The sequence below is a fragment of the Galeopterus variegatus genome, unplaced genomic scaffold (genome assembly GCF_000696425.1).
Source record: "Galeopterus variegatus unplaced genomic scaffold, G_variegatus-3.0.2 Scaffold1596, whole genome shotgun sequence".
Lineage (NCBI taxonomy): Eukaryota > Metazoa > Chordata > Mammalia > Dermoptera > Cynocephalidae > Galeopterus > Galeopterus variegatus.
This window is the reverse complement of record NW_007727707.1, coordinates 66,314-83,870: the sequence shown is the minus strand read 5'-3', so window position 1 is coordinate 83,870 and position 17,557 is coordinate 66,314. Positions and strand designations below refer to the sequence as shown.

At 39.9% G+C, this 17,557-nt stretch overlaps 2 pseudogenes; both read right to left on the bottom strand.

Moving 5' to 3' along the window:
- Positions 1-204: 204 nt before the first annotated feature.
- LOC103594640 lies at positions 205-748 on the bottom strand (annotated as a pseudogene).
- An 11,268-nt stretch (positions 749-12,016) lies between these two features.
- Positions 12,017-13,558, bottom strand: LOC103594636 (annotated as a pseudogene).
- Between the last annotated feature and the right edge of the window lie 3,999 nt (positions 13,559-17,557).

Sequence of the window (17,557 nt, the reverse complement as noted above, 5' to 3'; positions counted from 1 at the left end):
AGTTAGAGAGTGGTGTTATAACACCAAGGTCAAGGGTTCGATCTCCATACTAGACAGCCGCCAAAATATATATATGTAAAAATATATATCCATATATATATATATTAGGATGAACTAATAAGAACTATTCAAAATTGTGCTATGTCAAAATACCAGTGCTGATATTCTAAAAACACCACTACAGACATCTAGTACGAATGATTGCTAACAATCTACCTGACTTGTATCGTACCGCTGCTTACTAAATGCCTCTTTTGTAAGCTCTTCACTGAGTCCCTCTGTAGCTGTGACTGCTCCACCAGTTCCCGTCTCTCCTTTCATAGCTTCTCGGAATTTGTGAAGGTATAATTTCAGAGGTTCCACATAACTGTCAAAGCCTAAGGTAGACATGACAGATTATCCTCTTCACTGATTATCTTCTGCTTTTCTTGATGGCATCTTTCACTTGCTTGGGATGTTATAAAGCTGATGAACTCACTTTTACAGTCTTGAACACATTCTTTGGCATCTTTTGCAATCTTTCCCATTTGAGGTTTGGCATTTTTTCATTGTCCTAGCAACATTTGCAATCAGAAGATACATATCTTGATCTCTGAAACTATCTTTTGAAGCATTTGTCTTCATGATCATTTATGCTGTCTTCAGTACCATCATGAGGCTGAATAACATAATGACTTCCTCCAAGACGGTCTGTGGAAATTCTTGGTTGAGAAGTAGCTGTTGTAGAACTGTCACCATCCATTGTCATGGAATATTGTCAGAACCATGTTGACAGTGGTGCTCAAGAACACCTGTCTAAAGAGTGTCAAATTTTTGCCCAATTTCAAGCTCCAATGCAGCCCTGGTTGGCTACTGTCTCCAGCTGGCTGTTTAGCTGGACAGAAAATGGCTGCTAAGGAACCAGTCCCAGGTCAGAGTTCCACTCCCAGGACTTGGCCTCCTCAACCTCAGCCTTCGGCTGCTTCCCTTGGGTACCTGCGCCTGCAAGTAGCTTTATATGGCTGTGAGTAAGTGGCAGAACAAGAGCACGGAGAGGTTGGCAGGACCAAATCTTAAAGCACTTGTATGCTTGTATCTACTAAGGGAAGCATACTGAAGGCAACTGGGAGCCATTGAAGGATTCTGAGGGAGGGAGTGACAAAGGCAGATTTGCTTTTGTAATAGCACTTCCATATTTTCTTCCAGAGTCATGATTTCTTTAACCTCTTGGAAAGTGGTAAGTGTGAGCTTATTGACCCTGGCCTGAGTCTTAGGTGGAACTGGTGCTTCTGCCATGGTAGATGCCCTCTTCCCCACACTGACCTTCTTCTCGTAACAGATTTCAATACTTACTGATTGCATCATTGGGCCTGGATAGTTACACTGTTTTGAAGCTGTTCTTATTAAATGATTGTTACTTTTCAGATGTCACCATTTTACTTTTTGGAGAGTTTGTCTAGGAAGTTTCCAGTGCTGGCTGAGTTTACTGGGAGGTAGCAAGAGGAAGGGAAAAAAATTTTAGACTTGTAGTTCAAGTAACTTACTTGATTCTGTACCATGCCTTTGAGCGAGTCACAAGCTCTCTGAGCTTCAGTTTCTTCGCTAATAATATTCACCGTATGAAACCGCTGTGGAGATTAGAGAAAATGTTTTGAGTGCCTGAATCATAGCAGGTGTTTATTAATGGCCAACTTTGCAGATGTTGTCAGTGCTCTACCCCTACCCTCTCAGCACTCACTGTTTCTGTACAATCAAGACATTCTCATTGCAATCACCTGTGACTCTCTGCCTGAGGGTTTTCTCTAGCCATAGAAATGTGATGGGCCCTTGCTTGGGGCAGGCTGGAAATGCCAAGGAGGCAATGCCACCAAGAGTAGCCCTTTCAAGCAGTGATGACTGGAAGTTGGCAGATTAAATTCCTTTTTTTTTTTGTCCTCTGAGTCACATAAACCTGAAACCTATTCCACACATTCTCCCAGAGGTTCCCAGTGGATTATGATTCAGTTGCCTCCAGTGTAACTTCATTAAAACACCCTGTATTGGGCCGGCCCATGGCTCAATGGGTGAGTGTGGTGCTGACAACACCAAGTCAAGGGTTAAGATCCCCTTACCGGTCATCTTTAAAAAAAAAACAAACACCCTGTATTGGCCTCTTTTCCCTCCCAGCCTCATTTCCCCACTCCCTTACCAGTGATCACCTCCCAAATAAACTGCTCCAATACTGGTATCAGTCTGCTTCTGGGGGAATGCAACTGAAGACAGTAGCAATTATTCACTTATTCAATAGCTACTGAACGCAGACAGTGTGTCAGGCACTGCTTATAATTACTGCCCCATCCTCCTGTAAACCCCTACACCTATGATTTCTGGTTTCCTGAATGTTTAACAATTATACTATTAGAAAATTAAAGGAAAAATGTAAGGGAAATCCCTTCCCATAATTTCACCAGTTTAGCACAGAAGCTATTTTTATTTCTTCCTATTCCCTTCCATCCTTTATCCATGTACACATATTTTATAGGTACCATCTGGAATTCCATGATTTATTTTTCCACTCAGCTTCTTACCATACTCATTTCCCTAGCATTCAAAATTAACACTTTAATGGCTGTGTTATATCTTACTACCCTATTGTAGGGCATTGTGATGGTTATTTTATGTGTCAACTTGACTAGGCCACAGGGTGCCCAGATATTTGGTCAAACATTATTCTGAGTGTTTCTGAGATTAATATTTGAATCAGTAGACTGGATGAAGCAGATTGCCCTCCCTAATGTGAGTGGGCCTCATCCAATTACTTGAAGGCCTGAATAGAACAAAAGGACTGACCCTCCCCTGAGTAAGAGAGAATTCCTCCTGCCTGACTGCTTTTGAACACTGGCATTTTCCTGCAAGCCTGAACCAAAACATGAGCTCTTCCTGGGTATTGAGCCTGTCACTATTCACACTGGAACTACACCATCATCTCCTGGGTATCCAGCTTATTCAATCACCCTGAAGATCTGGAGACTTGTCAGCCTCCATAATCATGTGAGCCAATTCCTTTCAATAAATCTCTTTATACTTATATATAAAGATAGATATATTTATAGATAGATTTATTAAAGATATATATCTTCTATTGGTTCTGTTTCTCTGGAGAACCATGCCTATTACAGACATGGAGGTTGTTTTTTATTTTTTCCAGTTATGGCTAGCACTGTATATAAAGTCTTTATGCCTATAATTTATTGTCTTTGTTTTTAATTTTATTTATTTTAAGTGAGCAATACTTGAACATTATACAAATTACAAAGATTTTCCTCCCTCCACAATGGAACCCACTGTTACAAATTTCTTATACATCCTTCAAAAGGTAGACTATACCTATATATTACACAAATGGCAGTATACTACCCGTATTTTTCTGTGCTTTTCCATTCACTAATATACCTTCACATTTTTTTTTATTTAATAGGTTATTTTTTCCTTCAACTTGATTGAGGTATAATTGAAAAATAAAATTATATATATTTTTTAAGGTGTACAACATGATGTTTTGATATGCATATACATTGTGAAATGATTATCACAATCAAGCTAATTAATATATACGTCACTTCACACAGTTTCCTTCTGTGTGTGTTTGTGAGAATACTCCAGATCCACTCTCAGCAAATTTCAAGTATGCAATACAGTATTATTAACTATAGCCACCATGCTGTACATAAGATTTCCAGAACTTATTCATCTTATAACAGAAAGTTTCTACCCTTTGACTAACATCTCCACATTTCCCCCATTCCCTGACTCCCAGTAATCATCCTTCTATTCTCTTTTGAGAGAACTCTCTGTGAGTTAAACTTTTTAGGGTTCTACATATAAGTGAGATATGCAGCATTTGTCTTTCCATGTCTGACTTTTTTCACTTGGCATAATGACACCAAATCACAGGCAACAAAAGCAAAAATAAACAAGTAGGACTATATCAGACTAAAAAGTTTTTGCATAGCAATGGATACATTCAGCAAAATGAAAAGGCAACCTATGGAAGGGGAGAAAATATTTGCAAACCACACATCCAATAAGACATTAATATACAAACCACATAAGGAACTCATACAACTCAATAGCAAAAAACAAATAACCTAAAATGGCCAAAGGACCCAAATAGACATTTTTCCAAAGACATACAAATGGCTAAGAGGTATATGAAAAAATGTTCAACATCACTAATCAGCAGGGAAATGCAAATCAAAATCACCATGAGATATTGCCTCACACTCTACTATGAAAAAGCCAAAGACAACAAATGTTGGAGAAGGTATGGAGAAAAAGGAATCCTTGCACACTCTTGGTGGAAATATGAATTAGTATAGCTATTATGGAAAATAGAAAGGAGGTTCCTCAAAAAATTTAAAATAGAACTACCATAAGATCCAGCAGTCCTACTTCTGGGTATATGCCCAAAGGAAACAAAATCAGTATGTGGAAGAGATATCTGCACCCCCGTGTTTATGGCAGCATAATTCACAATAGCTAAGATATGGAAATGACCTATTTGTTGGTGTATAAAGAAAATGTGGCATATATACACACAATGAACTAATAGCCTCAAAAAGAAGGAAATCCTGCTATTTCTGATACCTGGAGGAATTATACGATGGCCTTCTTTCTTGCCAGCATGTATTGCCTCAGTGTTTCTGATAGGCTTCTCTCACTCTCTCAGCTTCCCGCACTGCTGTGTTTTATGGCAGCAGAGTCCCCCCAGCAACAGGGACTCTCTCCCAGGCAGATGCTCTTCATACCTTCCTGAAGATGAGTTTCCATTTTAGTATCAATTCTCTTCAGCCTGAAGAATTTCCTTTAAAACTTAGTATTAACAACAAATTATCTTAGGTGTTTGTTTGTTTTAATCTGAAAAGGTCATTATTTCACTTTTACTGTTGAAGGATATTTTTCTTGGATATGTAATTGTGGGTGGTCAGTTTTTTTTCCAGTAATTAAAAAATGTTTTATTGTCTCCATAAACTTCTACTAAAAGTCATCAGTCACTCAAATCATTGTTCCCCTGCATGTAATGGTTTCATGATTTCTCCTTTAACTCTTTTCAGCAGTTTGACTGTGATGTTTCTTGGCCTAGTTTTCTTTGTAGTTACCCTGCTTAGATTTCAATGATCTTCCTTAATCTGTAAAATTATTTTTTACTTAATATAGGAAATTTTTGGCTATTGTATCCTAAAATACTCTCCTTGCCTCATTCTCTCATTTTGATAACACATATATTGGACTTTTCATATTGTCCCACAAGTCCCTGGAGCTCTATTCATTTTTTCAATATTTTTTCCTTTTGTTTTTCAGATTGAATAATTTGAAGCTTACTGGGTCATTCCTCTGTTCACCTCTGTCACTCTGCTGTTAAAACCATCCCATGAAATTTTCATTTCAGATATTCATATGTCAGTTCTACAATTTCTATTTAGGTCTTTATTTTAGTTTCCATGTCTCCTGATATTCCTTGTCTTTTCATTCATTGTGAGCCTATTTTCCTATACTTCTTTGAACACAGTTATATAGCTGGCTTTCTGTATCTGCAGGTTCTGCGTCTGTGGATTCAACCAACCATGGATCAAAAATACTTGAAAAAAAAATCCAAAAATGTATATTGTTATTGTTGCTGATGTGTACTATGTAGTTAGGCCTATAATGGTTGCACCTGTACTGAACATGTACAGTTGTTTTTTTTCTGGTCATTATTCCCTAAATAATACAGTATAATAACTATTAGATAGCATTTACATTGTATTAAGTATTATTTAAAAAACTAGAGATGACTTATAGTATGTATATGAGAGGATGTGTGTAGGTTATATGCAAATACTACACCATTTTATATAAGGGATTTGAATGTCTGTAGATTTTGGTATGGGGGTGGTCCTGGAACCAATTCCCTATGGATACCAAGAGACAACTGTAATAGGTTTTAAATCCTTATCTGCTAGTTTGAAGTTTTGCATCTTTTGCCACTCGTCTCTGTTGACTGTCTTTTCTCTTGGAAATGGGTCACATTTTCCTGGATCTTTAGACTGTATTCTGGACGTTGTAAATGCTATGTTATACAGATTCTGGATTCTCTTATATTCTCTAAAGAATATGAGTTATTTTAAAATTAGGCAATTAATTTGATTGAACTTGAGCTGTAAACTCTAGCTCAAATGTCAGTTTAGTTCTTTTGTTCTTAGCTCAAGTCTGTCTCACGCCTGTGTGGTTCAGAGCTCAACCAGAGATTTGGACAGAATTTATACACAGAATTTATGATCTTCCCTCTATGACTCTCTCCTTTCTGGGATTCTACCTTCCCTCACTCCAGGTACCTCTCAGGGGTTTCCCTGGATTTTCTCCTGTGTTGCTTTAGGGTAGAAAGACAGAGAGTGTTTTCTCTGTTTTAGCTACCGCATGCAGTGCTAACTGTGGCCTGTCTACAGGCAAAAGCTCTATAAAAGGATAACTTACCCTGTGATGTTCCTTTTTTTCCCTGAGTGTTGACTCCTTTCCAGAATCTACCTGCTTCTTTTTTTAACTCTCCAATGTCTTCAGGACATTAAAGAGTTTAAAATACAATGTTAAATATAATGTTTTTGTATTTTGCCCAGAGTTTACAGTAATCTGTGAGGATTGCATCTGCTAGGGGCTATTCAGCTATACACATTATAGTTTATTCTTGTTTTGAATTGTATGCTCAGGATAAATTTCCAGAGTTTAGATTTATGAAAAAGGGTATAAAATTTTGTGACTCATGGTATACTTGCTCATAGATATTTCTTATTAAATATTAATGAATATTTTAAAAATCCCACTTAAGTCTACTTATTTCTCATTTCATTGCTTTGATTGAAATGTTTCTTTTAGCTATTTATTCTCTTTGATTTTTTTCTCCTCCTACTGATTTATTTTCTGGTAGTTTCATTTAGCATGTTTGCTTTGGGTATAGATTCATATTTTAAAGAAAAATAGAAAAAAAAGGTGGGGGATAAAACATGGTAGAAAATGTTTCTATCTGTCTAAGTTCTAATCCTATAATAAGCAGATGCCCTAAGATGATGGACCATAGAAGAGAATACTTTGTAGAAATTAAAACTAAATTGTAGAAGAATATATAGCGATTTGGAAAACAGTTCATCGTACGCTATTAAATATTTGATTAAAAGAAATATGATCTCATTTTTGCAAAAAAAAAAAAAAAAAGGGGGGAAGGGGAAGTATAAATGTGGGACCAGTGCTTGGACTCCAAGGGTACAGTTCACAAGCTGAGTCATAGTTCTCCAAAGCTCACACAAGGGTGGTCACAATGACTGGGTCTTAGGGCCTTCCAGCACCAACCTCAAAGGTTGCTGAGTTTCAGGCAATGGCCAGTTAGCTCAGTTTGTTAGAGCGTCGTGTTAATTCCAAGGTCTGGGATTTGATACAGTACTGGTCAGCCGCCAAAGAAAAAGTTGAGTTTAGAATCTTTTCTTTACATTTATGCCCTTGCTGTGACCTCATGATGGGCAGAATGTGTTTCCATGCCCTCCGTACCCTCAAGGACTTCCTTTTGAGCTCTGTAGACCAGGATATTTCTTCTCCTTTCCTCACTGTTTGTCTTCTACAATGCGCATGGCCCACATCAACTGTCTCTCAACCCTAGACTTTAGAGATTAGGGGTTTGTGTTCCTTTTTTCTTAGAATGCTGTGTATTCCTTATGTAAATATTTCTCTCCTCACTGGAAGCTAGCTGTCATACCACTCAGTGAGGCAGGTTGCATTAAACAAAAGGTCTTGTTAGATTGTTTTCTCAGATGTTGAATACTTGTAGACCCTACAACATTCACATAACCAAATTTGGACTAGTACTGACATATCAAGAGATTCAGTTCTGTTACTTAATATGGAATATCTTTGTGTTTTATACCAATTGACCACAATAATTCTACTATAAAATAAAATCCATAACACAATGACTTAAAACCATAATCATTTATTTTTTACCATGTGTCTTCAGGTTGGCTGATATTCAAGCTTTAACCTGCAGTTGTCTAAGATTTAAGCTTTAAGCTGTTGGTTGGGTCCATGTTTGCACCACGTATTTCTCATTCCCCTTGGACCAGAAGTTACACAAAGCACGTTATTCTCATGGCAAAAGTCAGGAGTATAGGAGAAAAGACCCAATTGTGCTAGCCTGTTTTAAGGCTTCCCTTTCATTATATTCACCCTCAATCGATTAGCCAAAGCAAGTCACATGGCCAAGCTGGAAATCAAGGTGCACGGAATATATCCTGTCCATCATAAGGCCATACGAAGGGTGTGAATGTAAATAATCCTACAGGACAGTGAAGAATTGGGATAAATAATTCAATCTGCCACACCTAGAGTGCCATATTTATATTTCTTCTACTTGTAGTTTTTTGATTTAAGTAATATTTCAGCAGGTGTTGGAGAACAGGCTTTACAGTCAAGCTGACTTGGGTTTGAACCTTCCCTCCAACACTTTGCTGGCTACGAGAAGTTGGGCAAATTACCTTACCTTTCTGAATAATGGTTTCTCATGGTTTCCCATAAATCATACACAATCCCATCACTCAGATGTAAACCCTGTAAATATTTTGGTGTTTAGTTTTTCTAATTATATATTAATTTTCCCTACAAATTTGGAATAATACAATATAGTTTCTTAAAAATTCTAACTTCAAAACAGCACTTCCCCAGATAGTAAAAGTTTCTTGAAAGAACAATTTATTTTCTGCTCACCTTCCCATTTCTCATCAGAGTTCAGGCTCTCGTGGTGGGGGGCGGGGGGAGTGGAGGGGTGGTCTCAGGCTATGCCCCCCTTCAGAATAGGCTGATTTTCACAGTTAGTGGAGGTGGTTAAATTTCTAAAGGGACCCAAGCCACTCATGCTTTCCATCCTGGAAGTCATGAACACCCAGAGAGGTTATCTAGGTTCACAGAAAACCATAGTCTTTAATTTCTGCATAATTTTCATCATATGGATATAACAATTTAATTTCCTTTTACTGGGCATTCGGGTTGTTTCCAATTTGTACCTTTCACAAATAATGTTGCAATAAACAAATTGTACATAAATCCTTGGCCACGTTTCGGATTATTTCCCGTGGAAAGATTCCTAGAAGTGTGATCCCTGGGCCAAAGAGTATAAATATTTCTAAGGCTCTTCATAAGTACTATATTGCCAAATTTCTTGACAGAAAGGTTATACCGATTTATTCTCCCACTAGCACAATCTTTAGAAGGTGTTAATGCTTTTAGTTGGAACTCCAAAGTGATCATTTTCACTTAGGGTGAAAATGTGAAGTTTTTATAGAATTGAATGGGAGAACATTTAAACCTAAATTTCTTTTAAAAACTGAAGTTGGAAGAAGCAATAAAATTTTTGGATTTGAAAGAGTATCTAACTTTCATTAAACATGCTAAAAGTTGATGTCCAATAGAATAGCGCTTACAGCAAGCAAATTACAAATGGCTGCTAAGGAAGCCTTGCAAGTAATCTTTGGAGAGTTCCAAGTAAAGAAAAAAATCTGAACGATAAATGGAAAAGAAGAGTAGGAAATAAATCAGAATCTTTAGCAATTCATGTCTAAGAAAAGGAGGAAAAGAAACAAAATTGATCAAATGAGCAAAAGCTAGAAAATAATTTAAGAACAAAACAGAGGGGTTTAAGAAACATTGAGGAGGAAATGACATGGGGAAAATGCCTTATGTTCTAGTAAAAATAGTGGAGATAGACAGAGGTAATCCTGAGATTCTGACATCACCTCTTACATTGTCACTGATGTGAAAAGGACAACAACACTGAAGAGGAAGCTAGCAGAGGTGCTTAGAGGGCAGCCTGCAGATCTCCATCATCAGGTTAACCCAAATGGCAGCTGGGCTCTGCTGGCTCCTTCATGTCTGGTCGGAAGCGCTACCAAGCCCTCTGTTGATTCATGAGGGTGTGGGTTTCTGAAGGCCTCTGCCTTCCAGCTCTGGCTCTTCTGAGACTGTCTCTGTTCCCCAACATGTCCATATGGTGCCTTACTCCTTTTTCAACAAACCCCCACTCACATAGAACATCAGTGTGTTCCAGTTCACTAAGATGCAGAGGTCACTGGGAAGTGTCACATTGCCCATTATGCCACAAGCCATTTAAAATTACATTTTAGGCTTTCTTGATCTTAAAAGCCCTTTTGATCATTCCCTACTAGAGGTTTCTCACAGGCCTTTACTTCATGCAGGGCCCTAACTTCAACAATCTCCCAGCCCTCCCTTCCCCTCCCCTCACTCCCTCCACCCCCGACCCCCAAGAAAAATTAATTTCCTGCTTCTGCAAGTGCAGACTTTTTGCCCTTTTTGGTTGCCTGAGCCCTAGCCAGCCCTTATGCCCTGGGGGTTTATCATGGTATTTCCTGAAACAAAGACAGCTACTTTCCCAAGAAGAGTTCTGCTAACAGATCTTACTACTGAACGATAACCGCAAAAGATGATCATCAGATCCAGCCTTCTGCCTTCAAGTGATTGAGACTCAGAGATTAAATGAATTGCCCCCAGTTCAGAGGGTGAAAAAGTAGTGAGGACCAGGGTCTAGGTTTTCTGTTTCTAAAACTGCACCATTATTTTGTTTCTGATATAGTTGACAGCTAACCTCAGAGAGCTTGCTTTGGTCTGTTATCAAAAGCAGCATTTTTGTCACCATTCTTTGTCCCTTTTGTTTTTGGCAACTGTTTTTTGGAGTTACTGAGTTGGACAATGCAAAATTCCTTACTGCTGGATTTAAAAAGTCAGAGAACTGCTAAATTGAATAGTATCATAGACCTTGTAGATATAGTAATCACCCCCACCCCTTCTCTCAGAAAAGTAAGACCAGATGAAAAGTTTAAAGTTAGTAATCACACTAATTTTAAGATTGAATCATATTTCCCACTGATTGCCATTATTAATTTGATAATGCCTTGTCACAGAAAAAAAAGTTTTGCCTATAAGATAAATAATATTTCAAAATGCAACAAGATGTTGTAAAGCAGCCTTAAAAAAATTCAAAGTAAGCCACCAAGTAGTTACTTTACCGAACTAAAACTAAGTTGCTTTTTTATGAAGCTGCAGAAATGCTACCTCCTCAGACTAGAGCACAGTGAAAAGATGCTCATGTCTGCCCTGACTGACTTTCACATTTAGTCTTTCAGTCTAGCTTGAGCCCAAGACAAATTCTCCCTTAGAGTGCGCTACAGGAGTGAGCAAGCTAGTGGTTCATTTCCTTCATCTGGCTGCTAATAACTGTCAGTTGTTCTTTTTAAAACAGCAACAACCACAAAAAATGCTGTAACAGCTGTATGTGTGTCATTTAAAACTGCCTATTTGAATAAAGGCAAACTTCTGACCAAAACAATTTGGTATTTATTTAGCTGTTCTTTTTGACAATAATTAGCTAATCAGATCAGCTGCTTTTGAGACTGCTTCTGGTGTGATTGCTAAAAATGTCTTTCATATAAACAAAGGTGATTTTTAAAAACTATTATGCAGGCCATATATCCAATTTTAAAATTGTAAAAAATTACAGGTAAATGAAAAACAAACACCAGAGGTACCTCTGATATAAACATGGATAACTCCCATTAAAACTAGAATTTAGTCTACCCATTCTAACAATGTCCATGGTCACTGGTTTTGTTAAGATGTAGAGAAGAAAATCTCAAAAACTAACAATCAGATGTGGTATTGATCTTAAAACAAATTACTGAAGCAATGTCACCTTGTTAAATATGTTGACTACAGCAATTTCATAAAAACATATAACTTCTCTGAGGATTGTTCAATTGAATGAATAACACAGTAATCTTTCAGCCATACCTCCTCCTTTCTCCTCTCAGAAATGCTGTGAGTCCCATTGAGATAATTTCTCTGAATGGCTTTGAACAAAAGGTCTCACTATTTTTACTGTATCTTATACCGGGTAATTCTTTTTCTTTTTTTTAAAGATTACACAGTAATTTATTAAGCACCTCTTCTCCCTGCCCTTGCAGTCTCTAGGTCACTTTTTCCACTTGTAGATCTTCTGTGCTAGCTCCAGGAAGATGGCCGGGACAGGGGTACAGCGTACTGCTCCATGAGCCCATAAGGTGGTTGTAACTGTCTTTCTCACACTGCAAGAACACAGCCAGCAGATCCAGCTCCTTGTATACAGCCTTTACCTGGGCCACCTTATCGGCCTCCTTCTGCCCATAATTCTGCAGGATCTGGCGCTGTTCCACAGTGGCCCGTTGCAGACACTGTGATTACCAGCCAACTGCATTTGTTGTCAGTGCCAATCTTGCCAGTCACACTGGGACAAAGAGGTCAACGTAATCATCCTGAATCTGAACAAACTCTCCCATCTCCAGCAGGATCTTTTCAGCACTGGCATGTTCCTTCTCCCCATCAATTCCTGTCATATACATGGTAGCAGCTACAGGTAGAAGGAGTAGAAAGATGTCTTTTATTTGACAATAGCTTTGTACCTCTTTTCAGTGAATCTGCCAAGATCCACATTGCCCTGGGGGGCTGTGATGAGGTCCAGGGTCTGCCCAATCTCTGTCCGATAGGAACTCTGCAGGAAAAACTCAGTCAGGTTCAGGTAATAGGGCTGCTCCCGGCAGTAGAATTTCAGCAGGCAGTAGATACATGTTTCCAGAAGTAAAGCATTATTTTTTTTATCCTTTTTTTTTTTTTTTTTCGTGACCGGCAACGGATCACAACCCTCAGTGTCGCGCCCGTACCGGACCGGGACGGCTACGGGATCGCAACCCTCGGTGTTGCTCCCACCCCTCGCTCAGCCAGTGAGCGGCCCGTCTGTATGTGGGATCCGAACCCTCGGCGGGAGCGCCAGCGCGCTTCCCAAGCGGCGCACTGTAGCAGTGTGCCACTGGGCCGGCCCCAGAAGTAAAGCATTATTTTTTTTATCCTTTTTTTTTTTTTTCGTGACGGGCAACGGATCACAACCCTCAGTGTCGCGCCCGTACCGGACCGGGACGGCTACGGGATCGCAACCCTCGGTGTTGCTCCCACCCCTCGCTCAGCCAGTGAGCGGCCAGTCTGTATGTGGGATCCGAACCCTCGGCGGGAGCGCCAGCACGCTTCCCAAGCGGCGCACTGTAGCAGTGTGCCACTGGGCCGGCCCCAGAAGTAAAGCATTATTGATGGCATCCAAACCTATGCCTGGCTTCTGATACCAGCAGATCTTCCCCCAGTGGGTGAGGGATGAATCCATGATGTTGTCGGACACCAGGAAGAAAGCTTGCAGCAGTTCCACACATCAGCCCACAGCCAGGGCCCACTGGAGATTATCAGCATCCTGTTTCTTTGGCTCCACCAGCTCATGGAATGCTACCAGCACTGTCAAACCCCACTGGTATTTGCCTCCGATAGCATCGTACTCCAGGAAACTCCTGGGCAGGGCATTGGCATCTCCTGTCTCCAGGTGCCCCATCTTATCTTCAGTCAGCACCTTAACAACCTGGGAGAAGTGATGGAGAAAACCCTGCTTTTCTTGTGCATAAACGTCTGATCTCTAGTCTCCATTCATTCTTAGAGAGGAGCAAAGTACCCTGTTCCTGGCCGCGGATTCCTGCTTGGCCCGGGTAATTCTTTATTGTGACTTCTCTATCAACATTTCCAGAAATGCCAATAATGCTAGACTTCCAGAAATTTTGCTTAGATTTATTTTAAAGTCATCTGATAAGTCCAATTCTTTATTTGGGCAAAATTACTAATTTACAACTCTGGTTTTGAGACAACAGTTTGATTTCTTCCTTTAACATTTTCCCCTACCTTCACCCTCCCCCCTTCTTTTGTGTGTATTTGTTAGAAAAAAAGAGTTAAAACCAAATCTATATTAATTTAGCAAATATTACTGAGCACCTTCTTTGGGCCTGGCACAGATATTTCAAAAGTGCTTAACACAAATTATTAGTGTCCAATCAAGAGGACCTGAAGAGAACTGAATTACCATGACTACCTGCATTTCTATAAATGACCTGTTGGTTTTGTCTAGCTCAAGTTCTTGGCCTTTTGTAGGTGTAATAGCCATACCTTGCCTTGGATATCACTCACAAATAGTCTCAGTTCACTCTGCTAGGGCCAGATCACAATCAGAATTGTGTGTAGTTCTTGCCATTATAAACTTGCACATGCAAAGCTGGGTGATTAGAGCAGTGAAGAGTTGACCCTTGTTCATGGGGGAAAGTTGAAGGAACAGGGGTACTGGAAGAACTGGAAGGACGTGCTGATTGGTAACATTGAAGGGCTGGGGAGGGGACTATTCTGCTTAGCTGCACAACAAGACCAACAGCACCTCACCTTACCTCCCTAAGCCTCAGGTCCCTCATTCATAAAATAAGATGGTGGGCTTGAAGATCTTGAAGATTTCTTTTAGCTCTAAATGGTTTTGAGTCCATAATTAGTGGGGAAACTGATTTCATTTTAATTCAAGAAAAAGTTTTCTTCTAATCAACCAGTCTTCCAATAACAGGCAGCTTCAGGAGGTGGTGTGCTCTCCGATGGGATGGGCAGAGTTGGGGTGACCATCTGTCAGGAGGCCTGTGCCAGGATCCTCTACATCCACTGGGCTAGATGGACCAGATTACTGCTAAAGTCCTCCCCAACTTTCTAGCTGTCTAGAAACTTTTCCTGTTTCAGGAGTGTTACCAAGAGAGCAGCTCCTATTGTAGTGAGGCTAATGTGCTCCAAGTCAAGAATGTCAGCAGCAGGAGGAAAAGCCCAACAGTCTGCAGAAGGCATTAACATCTTCACCTGCCACCTATTGAGCAACAGGCCTGGTGCCAGGTACTGGACATACAACATCTCTCACACTTATAGCAATTTCATGAGGTAGGTATTATTTTCCTTATACAAAAGGGAATTGAGGATCAGAGAGGCTAAGTAACTTTACAAAGGTCAGACAGCTTGTAAGTCAAAGAGGATTCAATTATAGGTCTGCTGACTTCAATACAGCACTTTCCGTTATGTATTCCTGCCTCAGAGGAGCAGTGTACAATGGGAGGAGGCAAGGGACAAGAGAAGGGATAGGATGTCAGGGAAGCGAAGTGCAGTATAAATTAGAAACCATGAATTAAAGACTAAACTTCCATGGTCTGTGGGTTGGGAGGGGGATTTCCTTATATGCTGAGTTTGAGAGGCCATTTTACCAATAATAAACATTTAATTATAAAATAAGAGGCTCCTGGTGTCTTTGCCATCAAAACCTTAGAACATATTGCCTTGATCATTTTCTAAGGCCCACCAAAAGGAAGTCTCTGTTTTGAGATGCTGTAAAATTCTTCACAATGTAAGTCCAGAACATCAGTGAGGGAAAGATGAGTCATACCTTCTGTAGTGGATTGAATTGGGTACCTCCAAACTCATTGAAGCTTGAACTGTATCCCCCAAGTTTTATGTATTAGAAACTTGGCCCCCACTGTGACTATTAAGAGGGTGGGAAATCCTATTATGGTAATTGAAAGGCAGAGCCCTGAAGAGGTGACTGGATTGCAGGACCGTGCAGTAGTGAATGGATTAAGAATGATGGTCAGGGGCATGGTTCTGAAGGCTTTAACAAGAGAGTGAATGAGGAGGTTACTCTCTCTCCGCCTTCACTGCTTCCACCATCTTGCAATGTGGGATCCCTGAGTCACTGTTGCCACCACCAGATGGACTTTGGACTTCCCAGTGTCAGAAACTGTAAGCAACAAATTTTGTTTTCTTACAAAGTATCCAGTTCCATGTATTTTGTTATAAGCAACAGAAACGGACTAATACACCTTCCATGAGCCAAAATACAACCCAAACCCAAGTTCCTTCTCTGTTCCCACTCCTTTAAGGCAAGTTTGGGTACATTGGCTCCACTATGACTTCCCAAATATGGTCTGTGAACCACCTGCCAGAATCACTTGGGGCACTAGTTAAAATATGGATTTGGGGGCCTCACCCAAACCCAGAAAATTGATCGTCGGGGGTGGGCCGCAGAATACAAATTTTTAACAAGTGCCCTAGGTGATTCATATGCACATTGGGGTTCCTAAACTACTGACTCTTTCTTGGCTGGGGTTGGTATCTGAAGGCCAGGGGATCTAACACAAGGGATAAGACACAACCTTGCTATCAATATGTTTACTAAGCCATTCCCTGAGAAAAAAGAAGAGTTAAAAACTAAATAGGAAAAAAAACTGACTCACTTTTCCCCTTGTTAAGGCAATCTGGGAATTGTATCACAAATTCCTATATTGAGAGGCAATACAGAGTGGTAGTGAAAAGGTGAGCTCTGGAATCAACCTAAGTTGTGGTTTTGACCTAGCTGTTTCTCCTTGGTTACGTTATTTACCTCCAAACCTCAGTTTTCTCATCTGTAAAATGGTGATAATAAGATCAATCTCATAGGCTAGTGAAGAATAAATGAGCTTATGCATCTAAAGCCCTTAGCAGTATGCCAGGGGCAGAGTACAAACTCAGTCATTTCATCTTGAGGATATCAATATAAAATAGAAATTGGAAAAAATAAAACAAAAAACCTTAAAAACATGAAAAGACGAATATCTACAGGAAGCAGAACAATGGAAACTATGTGGTTTGAGTGACTTCTCAGACTCTCCTAGGGATGTCTTATTACAGAAGAACGGACCAGTATCTATCACACAGCCACCATATGATGGTATAAGTTAGACGCCCAGCTCAAAGGCCACCTTCCAGAGAATCTGCTGGGATTCCTTCACTGGAAAAATCCCCAATCTCTCCTCAGGCATTGAACATTTAAAAATTTTTATTATAATTATTTGACTTATGTGCTCTTAGATCATAGTCTTGATGAAAGTTGCTTTTTACTGTTTTTTATTGTATTAGTATCATGCTGTACATTTACACACTTAATTTACACAGTATTACAATGCTGCTTAGATATCTTCCATGTGTGCCTCCAAATCCACTCACCACCCTTCTCCGCCCTATTGTTGTTGAGGCTGTCGGTTACAAATGACCCCCCACGAGCTCCTTTGCTCTCCGCCTTCTGCTTTGGTTTAGCCATTGGGAGGCACTGGCAGGAGTGGGAGGATAGTAAGATGATATTTATTCCCACAGTTCCCAACCTGTCATGCTGCAGTGAGCAGTGACTTTGTTCTACTCAAGTCCAAGGTTTCTATTCGGCAGTCCTCTCCTATAGCTTTCTTGATTCCATTAAGCTGCCCTTCCTGTCACCCTTTAGGCAAAGGGGTAGTAATGGTTCCCTGTTGCTGCTAGTGGCAGGGTGCTTTACCAACCCTTGTTTATGTTTCTTAATCCCACCCATACCTCTAAATAGCATTTCTATTAGATTTTTAATCACTCTGATTAAATGTGCCCTTTGTTTCCTCCCAGGATGCCGATTAATACTTGTATTAAAAGACTTATTTAAAAAAAAAAAAAGTCTTCTTACTCTTGTAGCTCTTTCCCTTGGTATTTATCTGTGCATTTCTTTTCTTTCTTTTTTTTTTTTTTTTTGACACCGGCTGCACTGCCCTCAGCCAGTGAGCGCTCCGGCCATCCCCATATAGGATCCGAACCGCGGCGG